The sequence below is a fragment of the Otolemur garnettii genome, unplaced genomic scaffold (assembly GCF_000181295.1).
Source record: "Otolemur garnettii isolate 467f Iridium unplaced genomic scaffold, OtoGar3 scaffold00174, whole genome shotgun sequence".
In the NCBI taxonomy this organism is placed as follows: domain Eukaryota; kingdom Metazoa; phylum Chordata; class Mammalia; order Primates; family Galagidae; genus Otolemur; species Otolemur garnettii.
In genome coordinates, this window is record NW_003852569.1 from 211,074 (window position 1) to 224,511 (window position 13,438).

Consider the following 13,438-nt stretch of genomic DNA (forward strand, 5'->3'; position numbering starts at 1 on the left):
CTGCCTGCCACAGGAGGTAGTCTCCTCCAGACAGCCCTGCTCTTATAAGCTGTTTCCAGTCCTAGGGTATTAGGGTGTTAGGGTCATTGCATATTTGGTCCATATTTTTGCTTGTTTAGTATTACCAAGTGCAAGTCATTTGAAATATTCCACCAGCTTTTCAAACAAGTGGGTATGTCTGGATTGTAAATGTCTCTTTAATTTGCTAGAAACCACAGGTTCATTTGCTAATGTTTCCACCACAAATTACACATGAAGGAAGTGTAATTTCCTATGTAATTACATTTCCTATGTAAGGAATTCCTGTGTAATTTCCTATGTAATTACATTTCCTATGTAAGCATGCTCCTGAAAAGAAGCATGCTCCTGAAAAGGATTTCCTTTTCTACATATGAAACCTGTTGATAAATACTCTTCATTATATTGATGACTAATTATTTTTAATTTAGTTGCTGATGTACTGAAAGAAGCAGTAGTCAATGCACTAGCATTGTGTCCTAATTTTTGTTTCTTTACAAAAAACATGTTCATTTTAACTGAATGCTATATAATAAAAATTTTAAATGCCAAATCAAAAATAATTAAAATGAGTAAATAAACAACTCACGCTTTGGAAAATTTTTAAAACTAGGATTTGCAAAGTAATTGCGTCCAACTACTTCACTATTTCAAATCTAGACAGAACTGTATGACATCCTCAGTACCAACTACCTCTCCTTACTACTTCAGGCAAAACAAAAGTTGCTGAATCATCTGGTTTCATTCACTTTGGGTGATTTTGACATATATCCAGGTTTGCCAGCAAATCCTCGTCATATTGTGACATCTATGGACGTGACTCAAAACCTTCTTTTTCTTTTTTTTTAATGTATTATATATATATATATATATATATTACTGTTTTAGATTCATTGAAGGTACAAAGAATTAGGTTACACTGATTGCATTTGTTAGAAAAAGTCCCACCTATAATTGTGTCCCACTCCCAAAATATGTGCCATACACCCTGACCCCATCCTCCTCCCAACTCCCCCCTCCCCTCTTGCTCATTCCCCAATCCCACCTTTGTATTAGCTCATCTACAGCCTTTATATGAGAATTGAGTACAATGGATTCCTGCTTCTCCATTCCTGTGCTGCTTTATTAAGAAGAATGTGTTCCTCCTCCATCCAGGTTAATACAAAAGATGTAAAGTCTCCATATTTTTTAGTGGCTAAATAGTATTCCATGGTAGATATATATGACAGCATGTTAATCCATTCCTGGGTTGGTGGACATTTAGGCTATTTCCATATTTTGATGATTGTAAATTGAGCTGAGATTAAACAGTCTAATGCAAATGACCTTATAATAAAAGGATTTTCCCCCCATCTGGGTAGATGCCTACCTAGACTGCAGAATCAAATGGGAAGTCTAATTTGAGTTCTTTGAAGATTCTCCATGCTTCCTTCCAAAAAGGTTGCAATCCCACCAGCAATGTAAAAGTGCTCCCTTATCTCCACATCCACACCAGCATCTGCAGCTTTGAGACTTTGTGATATGGGCCATTCTCACTGGGGTTAGGTGATATTTCAGGGTAGTTTTGGTCTGCATTTCTCTGATGACTAGGGATGATAAGCATTTTTTCATGTTTGTTAACCATTCATCTGTCTTCTTTAGAGAAAGTTCTATTCATATTTCTTGCCCAGTGATATATGGAAAAGTTGCAGTCTTTTTTGTTAATTAATTTGAGCTCTCAGTAGATCCTACTTATCAAGCTTTAGTTTGACTCATAATATGCAAATATCTTTTCCCATTCTGAAATTGTCTGTTTGCTTTGATTGTTGCTTCATTGACTGTAAGAAACTTTCAGCTTAATTAAGTCCCATTTGTTTACTTATGTTGTGGCAATTGCCACAAAATCTTCTTAATAAAATCTTTCCCCAGGCCGATATCTTCAAGAGTATTCCCCACACTTTCTTCAAGTTTTTTTATTGTTTCATGCCTTAGATTTAAATGTTTTACAATCTTGAGTCAATTTTTATAAGTGGTGAAAGATGCAGGTCTAGTTTCAGTCCTTTATATGTGGTTATCCAGTTCTTCCAACACTGTTTATTGAATAGGGATTCTTTTCCCCAGTTCATGTTCTTGTTTGGTTTATCAAAGATCAAGTGGCTGTAAGACGTTGGTTTCATCTCATTGTTTTCTGTTCTGTTCCAAATGTCAATGTCTCTCTTTTTGTGCCAATACCATGCTGTTTGATCACTATGGCCTTGTAGTATAGCCGAAAGTCTGGTAGGGTGATATCTTTGGCTTTGTTTTCTGGGGGTTTTTTGTTCTTGTATGTTTGTTTTGTTTTGTTGAGACAGAGTGTCACTATGTTGCCCTTGGAAGAGTGCTGTGGCATCACAGCTCACAGCAACTTCAAACTCTTGGGCTTAATCAATTCTCTTGCCTTAGCCCACCAAGTAGTTGGGACTACAGATGCCTTCCACAATTCCCAGCTATTGTTGGTTGCAGTTGTTATTGTTATTGTAGGCCCAGCCCAGGATCTAATCTGCCAGCTTCAGTGTATGTGGCTGCACTCTACTCACTGAGCCACGGGCGCTGAGCCTGGCCTTGTTTATATTACTAAGAATTACCTTGGCTATGCAGAGTTTCTTCTGGTTCCATACAAAATGAATAATTATTTTTTCCAAACCTTGAAAGTATGATAATGGTATTTTAATAGGGATTGCATTGAATCTGTAGATTGCTTTGGGCAGTATAGACATTTTCACAATGATGATTCTTCCCAACCATGTGTATGGTATGTTCTTCTATTGGTTAATATCTTCTGCTATTTATTTTCTTGGGGTTTTGTAATTTACTTTGTAGAGTTCAGTCACCTCTTTTGTTATGTATTTCTAGGTATTTCATTTTTTTAAGCTACTGTGAAGGGAATTGTGTCCTTGATGAGCTTCTCATCTTGGCTGTTATTGGCATACACAAAGTCTACTGATGTGTGGACATTGATTTTATATCCAGACATTGCTATATTTTTGATCACTTGCAGGAATATCATGGTTGAGTCTTTGGGGTTTGCTAAGTATAGATCATATGTCAGCAAAGAACAAGACTTTGACCTTCTCTGCCCCCATTTGGATGCCCTTTATTTCCTTCACTTGCCTGATTGTATTGACTAGAACTTCCAGAACTATGTTGAATAGTAATGGCAACAGAGAATAACCTTGTCTGGTTCCAATTCTAAGTGGAAAAGCTTTCAGTTTTACTCCATTCAGTATAATATTAGCTGTGGGTTTGCTGTAAATGGCCTTGATCAGATTAAGAAATGTGCCACCTATGCCTGTATTCTTAAGTGTTCTAATTAGAAAAGGATGCTGGATTTTGTCAAATGCTTTTTCTGCTTATATTGAGAGGATCATATGGTCTTTGTTTTTTGCTTTGTTGGTATGGTGAACTACATACTACATTTATGGACTTGCATATATTAAACCAGCCTTTCATCCCTAGAATGAAATCTACTTGATTGTGATGAATGATTTTTTTTTTTTTCTGAAACAGTTTCACTTTGTCACCCTCAGTAGAGTGCTGTGGCATCACAGCTCACAGCAACCTCCAGCTCTTGGTTTTAGGTGATTCTCTTGCCTCAGCCTCCTGAGTACCTGGGACTACAGGTGCCTGCCACAATGCCTGGCTATTTTTTTTGTTGTTGCAGTTTGGCCAGGGCCAGGTTTGAACTCACCACCCTCGGTATATGGGGCTGGTGCCCCACTCACTGAGCCACAGGCGCTGCCCCGAATGATTTTTTTAATGTGTAGCTGTAATCTATTGGCTAGGGTTTTATTGAGAATTTTTGCAACTATATTTATTAGTGAAAATGATCTGAAGTTCTCCTTTTTAGTTGGGTCTTTTCCTGGTTTTAGTATCAGGGTGATGTTTGCTTCATATAACATGTTAGGGAAGATTCCCTCCTTCTCAAATTTTTGGAATAATTTCTGCAATATGGGTATAATCTCTTCTTTGAAGGCTTGATAGAATTGAGGTGTTAAGCCATCTGGATGAGGGCAATTTTTTGGCTGGGAGAATTTTTCGTTGTTTCTTTGTTCTCAGTTCTTGAAATCAGTCTATTCAAGAGATCTATTTCTTCTTGCTTAAGTGTAGAGAAAGGGTGAAATTCCAAATATAGATCCCTTTCGTCCAAATTGTCAATTTCTGGGCATAGAGTTTCTTGTAGTACTCAGAAATGATCTGCTGTATCTCTGTGGCATCTGTTGTTATTTCCTCTTTATCATTTCTAATTGAGGTTATTAGAGATTTTACTTTTCTGTGTCTAATCTCACCAAAAGTTTGTCAATTTTATTTATTTTTGAAAAACCAACTTCTTGTTTTGTTAATTTTCTGAATGATTCTTTTGTTTTCAATTTCATTAATCTCTGATTTAATTTTGGTTATTTCTTTTCTTCTACTGGGTTTGGGATTAAATTGTTCTTTTTCCAATTTCATAAGATAGTTCATGAGTTTGTTGGTGTGCTCTCTTTTTGTTTTTCTAATGTAATGCAATAAATTTTCCTCTTAAGACTGTTTTTGCTGTATCGCACAGGTTTGGGTAACTTGTATATACATAGTTATTATGTTTGAGGAATTTAAAGATTTCCTCTTTTATTTCTTCCTGAGCCCAACTATAACTCAGCACAGGGTTGTTAAATTTCCAAGTCTTTGTGTAGGGAATGGATGTTTTTGTTGGAGTTGACTTCCACCTTATTGCTTTGTGGTCTGAGAAGATACAATGCATAATTTCTGTTCTTTTATTTTACTGATATTTGATTTGTAACCTAGGATGTGGTCTATTTTGGCATATGTACCATGGGCTGATGTATACTCTTCAGATTTGGGATAGTATATTCTGTATATGTCTATTAATCCCATTTGTTCTAGGGTCACATTTAAGTCTTTTGTAATTTTGTTCAGTTTCTGTTTAGAGGATCTGTCCAATTTTGTCAAAAGGCTGTTAAACTCCCTGGCTATTATGATTTTATAGGAGATCATGTTGTTTGGACCAATCAAGGTCTGTTTCATAAATCTGGGAACACTTAAGTTGGGTGTATAAATATTTAAAATTGATATGTCTTCTTGTTGTATTATTCCTTTAACCAGTATTTAGTGTCCATCTGACACTTGTATCTAAATCCACTTGTATCTGAAAATAAGATTGCAACCCCTCCTTTCTTCTGATTTCCATTTGCTTGAAATACTGTTTTCCATCATTTCACCCTGAGTCTTGATTTGCCCTTCAAGGCTAGGTGTATTTCCCGGAGCAGCATATAGATGGTTTGTGCTTTTTTATTCAATCAGCCAGCCTGTGCTTCTTCAATGGTGAATTTAGTCCATTGACATATATTGAGAAAATTGGTAAGTGTGGTGGAATTCTCTTCATCTTGTTCTGTAAAAGTTCGTTGTGTAGTTCTATCTTTTATGCCAGTGTGGAAGCTAAGTTTTGTCCTTTAGCTTTTGGGTATTTACTTTCCTTGTGGTCCATTTTGGTGGTCAGTGATGAGAATACATCTAGTATTTCCTGCAGAGCTTGTCTTGTGGAGAATTTCCTCAGAGATTGTATATCCACAAAAGAATTGATTTTTCCATCCATTTTGAAGTTTAGTTGAGCAAGATACAGAATTCTGGGTTGAAAATTGTTTTGTTTAGAAATGTTGACCATACTCTTCTGGCTTGGAAGTTTAAGTCAAAAAGTCTGCTGTCATCCTAATGGCTCTCCTCTGTAGGTCAGTTGGCACTTACTTCTGGCTGCTTGCAGAATTTCTTCTTTCACCTTGACTTTGGGCAGATTCATTACAATGTGTCTTGGAGAGGCTCTGTTTCAGTTGAGATGACTGGGGTTGTATATCCATCTGAATTCAGTGTGTCAGGAACTTTAATAAAACTTGAGAAGTTTTCATTTAGAATAGTCTCCAGTAGGGCTTCTATTCCTTTGTTTTGTTTTGTTTTGCAGTTTTTGTCTGTGGCTGAGTTTGAACCTGCCACCTATGGCATATGGGGCCGACAGCCTACTCCTTTGAGCTACAGGCACCTCCTGGGCTTCTATTCCTTTGGAACAATCTTCTTCTCCTTCAGGAATCCCTATTACTCATATGTTTGAACCATTCATGGAGTCTTGTAGTTCCCTAAGCACCTGTTCTGCTTTGTCTCTCTTCTTTTCTGCCTCTTTAACTATCTGGGTTAATGAGAAAACTTTATCCTCTAGCTCTGAGGTTCTTTCTTCTCTATAGTCTAACCTATTTTTGCTACTTTCCACTGCATCTGTATATTCTCTGATTGTCTTCCCCATTTCCTTAAACTCTGTCATATCCTTTCTATATTCTACATATCTCTCATCCAACTTTTGGTGCTATTTTTCCATTTTCTTGTCCATTCATTTTATTATCTTTATCTTCCATATTTTAAATTCTCTTCCTGCCAAATCCATTAATTCTTTATAGGTGGCTTATTCTGCAGTAGCTGCCTCATGATCCCTTGGTGGAGTTGCTGTTTTGACTTTTCATGCTGTCTGAATTTTTGTGTTGGTTCTTCCTCATATGTTTATTCTTCTTTTTCACCTTCTCTTTCCTTCTCACTGCCTCCTTTGCTTCAAATTACCTTGTCTCAGAGCCTAGGTCTTGAAGTGACCACAGCCTGAGCAAAGTCTAACACTTCCTTGTGGCCCAATAAATAGACATTCTTGCTGTTGATGACAATATGTTGCGATATGTCACTGAGATACCAGGTGGTCATGTGGAATTTTTTAGGAGACAGAGAGCAGGGCCTCTATGGTCCTTATTCCAAACTTAGTTGCCTTCCATGATCACTTGAGTGTTTCTTCAGCACTCAGACCCTGCCTGATTGGGATCTTAAAGCTCACAAGATCCTTCAGGGGCAGCTCTTACAGTGCCCCATGACTCTAGTTCCTGTGGGGTAGTGGGGTCCCTCAGCCTGTCCCAAGGGTGGCAGGCAGAATTAAGACAGCCATGCTTTAGGCCCCTGCTGAGACCTCCCAACCTTCCCACAATGGCAGCCTCCTACCCTAGAGACCTTCTCAGTATGGCTGCCTCACCAGCCACCAAGCCTATGACAAATCCACTCACACTGGCATTCAAATCTGACTGCTGTATACTATTTATGTCCTCTGACTCTTGTAAGCTTTCCAATCAAAGTGTAGCTTACTCCAACAACTAAAAACTCCAGAAAGGCTTCCTTCTGTCTCAGACCTCCATGGGGGCCCCCCAATCCCAGCCAGTCACAATCATTTGCCTAATTCATCAGATTTCCACTGCTCTCTTTTTCCCCAGTCTTTCTAGGAGAGCTTATCTGAATGATCCTTCAGGTCTGCCATCTTGCTTCATACCCCCAACCCAAAATCTTATTTTTCAAGGCTACACCCTACCTAGCTTAGAAATAAGCCAGTGTTTATTTATTACAACAATAAAATATTTATTTATCCTAACAATGATTTATCCATATAATCAATTTAAAGAAATTTTAATTTTAATATGTATACTTAATATGCTTTGAAATTATTTCAAAAACAATTAATAATCTTTAAAATTTTTTGCAGAACACCAGTTGAAACTCACCATCACACTATGAATTCACAAGTATTGATTTGCTGTTTGCTACCCTAAGTGTGAGACATTCTTGGGTAATGCTCATCCAGGAAAGATGAAAGGTGTTGTGGCATAATTTAAATAACACATACATACACACACGGGGGACATACACACTGTTACAGGATGGAAAAACTTGACCTCAAGGTAACATTTGTTTCCATTTATTTGAGAGATTTCAAGGCATAACAGTAAACAATATTTGTGGACTCATAGCCATCAAAATGACTGATTTGTATGGGACCACCACACCAGAATGTATAAGCCAATAATATGATTGCATACAAGCACCCAGAGGAACAGAGTTGAGTTCCAGAGTCTGAGTAGAACAAAACACATACCTTGCTGGGAGCTATGAGTCAGAAACACAGGTACTCCAGTGAGATCTTGTGAGTCAAGATCTCCACTCAGAGAAACCACCCCTGGAATTCTAGACATCTGTAAGTCTAATCTGGGTTAAGAGTGAGGGAGAAGGGTTAATTAATAAATTTCAGGCCTGAAAAACACCAGAAAGACCTCAAGAAACCAGAAATAATGCATGCATGACACACCTCTTAAACACCAAGTCCAAGTGGGAGGTTCTGGGGTCAAGAGAAATAAGTTCTTCAAATGTTATCAAATCCTGTGAAGACCTATTTGTTCAACAGTTCTCCTACAAAATAAATATTTATTGATCTATCCTATGTGCCAGCCATCCCAGGATTCATGAATCACTCTTATCTCTGCATTGTATCTCTTAGATCCAGTTCCACAGCCAGCTAGATACTCACACAGTGTTTCTTACTTTTGTCTTAATTTTCTAGTTTTATTGCTTCAACACTTACAGATTCCTAATGTCTACCATTGCCTTTATCTTAACATCTCTACCTCATTATGTCACAGTCACTTCATGGCTGTCTCCCTCTCACAAATCCTTCCAACTTTACATAGCCATTAAGTGGACAAATAGCTGTGTATCAAAAATCACAATGGAGGCCAGGTGTGGTGGCTCATGCCTATAATCCTAGCACTTTGGGAGGCCGAGGCAGAAGAATCCACTGAGCTCAGGACTTTGAGATCAGCCTGAGCAAGAGTGAGAACCCATCTTTACTAAAAATAGAAAAACTAGCTGGATGTTGTGGTTGGAGCCTGTAGTCCCAGCTACTTGGGAGGCTGAGGCAGGAGGATTACTTGGGCCTAGGAATTTGAGGTTGCTGTGAGCTAGACTGACACCACAGCACTCAACTCAGCAACAGAAGGAGACTCTCTCTCAAAATAAAAAAAACTTCCTGCTGAGGCTGGGCTGCGGCATGGGAGAGGCAGTGCGAGTTCCCACAGTGGAGATTGATCCAGGATTTCTCCACCATGAAATCGTCTAAGCTAAGGTCCTGTAGAAGAAAGGTGGTGGCTTTTTGATCTTCATGACAAATGACCAGGTTACTTTAAAAAAAAATTATCATTCAAAATTGAGTTTTGTGAGAGTGGTCAAGATGGCCAACAGGCACCAGTCTCTGACAGAAGCTCCTGCCTACAGGAAAGGATAAAGTCCGGAGAAACCCCCAACAAAGTCGAAAACTGGGAGCCCAGCTGAGAGAGAAGAATGATACCAGCAGGACACCTCTTCTGAGACAGGTAGAGACTCCTAGAGGACAATCCACAGGTACATAAATCACCCCAAAGGAATAGCGCCTATCCCCTCCCCCAAGAAAGGTGTGCTTTTCCTTTGTTTCCTCTTCAACCGCTCCTCCAAGTCCCCTTCAGGCCACTGATAAACTGAGGACCTATTCTCTCACTCCACGAGTGAGAGCTGCCAACAGGGAAGTTTACTACCCTGGAGGAACCCAGTTAAGACTCGGAACACCCTCCCCCAGGCAGAAAAGTGGAACTGGCATTCGCACTGCCATTTTGAGTTTCCAGTCCACTCTCCCTCCCCTTGCCAGCAGAGACAGGGAGAGGAGACCCAAGAACAGCATCCACCCACCCTTTCAAGACCAAGCCCCTGTCCCAGTCCTTCACCGGGAGAACTACTTGATCCATGCTTTCTGCGAGCAGATGGATCCCCCTCAGTCAGCACATTCTGCCCTCAGCTGTCTCCCCGGATGCTATCTGCACTTCCCGAGACCTTGGTACCAGTCACCCGATTGATGCTAGACAGGGAGGGCTACACACCTCGCCAGGCGTCCATCTCAGGGTCTTTGGTGGCACTTGACAGTGATTGACTTCTGCTGGGTTGGGTCACTGAGCTGCACCCACCTCCCAGAGCCCTGCTGCCCACGGCTGCCATCAACTCTTGCTGGGGAAGGTCTCTCAGTCCCGCCAGCTGCTTGCCTACCTCCAGGGCTTTGGCGGCAGGTGAGGGCAATTGACTTCTGCTAGGGCAGGTCAAGCAGCCGCAGGCTTGCCTCCTGGGGCCCCCTGGCCCTGGATCACCACCAGCTCCTGCCTGAGAGGGTCGCGCCATCCCACCAGTCACGCACCAGCCTCCAGGGCTTTAGTGGCCAGTGTGGGCAACTGACTTCTCCTGGGCAGGTTGCGCAGTCTTGCGCCCGCCTCCTGGGGTCTTGTCGGCTGGCAGTCGCCAGCAGCTCTTTCCGGGGAGGGTCGCGCCATTCTGCCAGTGGCACGCCCGCCTCTGTGATTTCTCGGCCTGTGAAGGCAGCTGACTTCTGCTGAGGCAGGTCACGCAGACATGCACCTGCCTCCTGGGAGCTCCCAGCGTGATCACCTCCAATTCCTTCCGGAGAGGGTTGTGCCGTCCCAACAGCTGCGTGCGCCTTTGGGGCTTTGGTGGCCTGCAAGGACAACTGACTTCTGGGGCAGGTTGTGCCTGGCTCCCAGGGCCTTGATGGTGACACTGACTCCTGCAGGGGTGGGCTGCATCACCCCGCCTGCTGGCCTCACCTCCCAGGGTCTTGCTGGGTTGTGCCCAGGAAAAAACTAGAAGAAGCCATTGGCAGAACGGTTTTAGAAACGGTTTCTGAAAGGTGCAAATTCAACATGGGACAGAACCAGCGGGAAAACTCTGGCAACCAGAAAAAACAGAGTAGATTAACCTCCCCAAAGAAAGATGGGGTAGACACAATTGAAGACCCACTACATAAACAGATACCTGAAATGTCAGAAATTGAGTTCAGAATCTGGATAGGGAGTGAGATCAACAAGTTGGAGCAAAAGAGGGAGCTAGAATTTCAAATCATTCAAAAGCTGTCCCAGGAATTCAATGATTTCAAAGATAAAATGATCAAGGATTACGATACACTGAAACAAGAGGTTGCAGATTTGAAGAGCACCATTGAATCCCTCCGTCAGAGGATGAACGAGGCAGAAGATAGGATCTCTGACACTGAAGACAAAGACTTTGAATGCACCCAGACTTCTAAAGATTTTGACAAATGGAGAACAAAAACAGATCTCTCACTCAGAGAGATCTTGGATTATTCAAAGAAAACTAATATTTGCCTCATAGGAATCCCTGAAGGTGATGAAGTTGCTTCACAAAACACAGAGGCACTCCTTAACTAAATTATGAAAGAGAACTTCCCAGACATGCCAAGGGACCCTGAAATTCAGATAGCAGACAGCTTCAGAACCCCAGCATGACTCAACCCAAACAAGACATCCCCCATGCATATCATAATCAACTTCACTAAAGTTAACATGAAAGAGAAAATCCCAAAAGAAGCTAGATGCAAGAAAACATTAACCTACAAGGGGAAGAATATTAGAATGACTGCAGATCTATCTGCTGAAATCTTTCAGGCCAGAAGAGGGTGGTCACCGACCTTCAACCTCCTAAAACAAAACAAAAAAAATAAAATAGATAAACCTTTGGCCAATCTAACCAAGAAAAAAAGACTTAAATCTCTAATTTCTTCAATTAGAAATTGTAAAGATGAAATCACAACAGACCCCTCAGAAATTCAAGAAATCCTCCATGAATACTACAAGAAACGTTATTCTCAGAAATATGAAAACCTGAAGGAAATTGACCAATACTTGGAAGCATGCCACCTTCCAAGACTTAATCAGAACCAAGTGGAAATGTTGAACAGGCCCATATCCAGCTCTGAAATAGCAGCAACTATACAAAATCTCCCTAAAAAGAAAAGCCCGGGACCAGATGGCTTCACGTCAGAATTCTACAAAACTTTTAAAGAAGAGCTGATACCTATATTATTTAACCTTTTCAAAATATAGAAAAAGACAGAATATTACCCAATACATTCTATGAAGCAAACATCACCTTGATCCCAAAACAGGTAAAGATCCAACAAGAAAAGAAAATTATAGACCAATATCTCTAATGAATATTGATGTGAAAATATTCAACAAGATCCTAACAAACAGAATCCAGCAACACATCAAGCAAATTATACACCATGACCAAGTGGGTTTTATCCCAGGATCTCAAGACTGGTTCAACAAACGCAAATTTATAAACGTAATTCACCACATAAACAAATTAAAAAACAAAGACCATATAATCCTCTCAATTGATGCAGAAAAAGCTTTTGACAATATCCAGCATCCATTCATGATTAGAACACTTAAGAAAATAGGCATAGAAGGGATTTTTCTCAAGTTGATAGAGGCCATCTACAGCAAACCCACAGCCAGTATCGCACTGAATGGAATTAAATTGAAACCATTTCCACTCAGATCAGGAACCAGGCAAGGTTGCCCACTGTCCCCATTGCTCTTCAACATTGTGATGGAAGTCTTAGCCATAGCAATTAGGAAAGAAAAAGCAATCAAGGGTATTCACATAGGATCTGAAGAGATCAAACTCTCACTCTTCGCAGATGATATGATCATATATCTGGAAAACACCAGGGACTCTACTACAAAACTCCTAGAAGTGATCAAGGAATACAGCAACATCTCAGGTTACAAAATCAACACCCATAAGTCAGTAGCCTTTATATATACCAACAATAGTCAAGCTGAAAAAACAGTCAAGAACTCTATTCCATTCACAGTAGTGCCAAAGAAGATGAAATATCTGGGAGTTTACCTAACAAAGGACGTGAAAGATCTTTATAAAGAGAACTATGAAACTCTAAGAAAGAAATAGCTAAAAATACTAACAAATGGAAAAACATACCTTGCTCATGGCTGGGAAAAGTTAATATTGTTAAAATGTTTATGCTACCTAAAGCAATATATAACTTCAATGCAATCCCTATTAAAGCTCCATTGTCATACTTTAAAGATCTCAAAAAAATAATACTGCATTTCATATGGAATCAGAAAAAACCTCAAATAGCCAAGACAATACTCAGAAACAAAAACAAAGCAGGGGGGATCACGCTACCAGACATCAGACTATATTATATATCAATAGTGATCAAAACAGCATGGTACTGGCATAAAAACAGAGAGGTAGATGCATGGAACAGAATAGAGAACCAAGAGCTGAACCCGGCTACTTACCACTATATAATCTTTGACAAGCCAATTAAAAACATGGAATGGGGAAAAGATTCCCTATTCAACAAATGGTGCTGGATGAACTGGCTAGCGACATGCAGAAAAGTGAAACTGGACCCACATCTTTCACCACTAACTAAGATAGATTCTCACTGGATTAAAGACTTAAATTTAAGACATGAAACTATAAAAACGTTAGAAGAAAGTGTAGGGGAAACTCTTGAAGAAATAGGCCTTGGCGAAATTTTATGAGGAGGACCCCCCTGAGCAATTGAAGCAACATCAAAAATATACTACTGGGACAGATTAAACAGCTTCTGCACAGCCAAGAACACAGTAAGAAAAGTAAGTAGACAACCCTCAGAGTGGGAAAAGATATTTGCTGGTTATGCTTC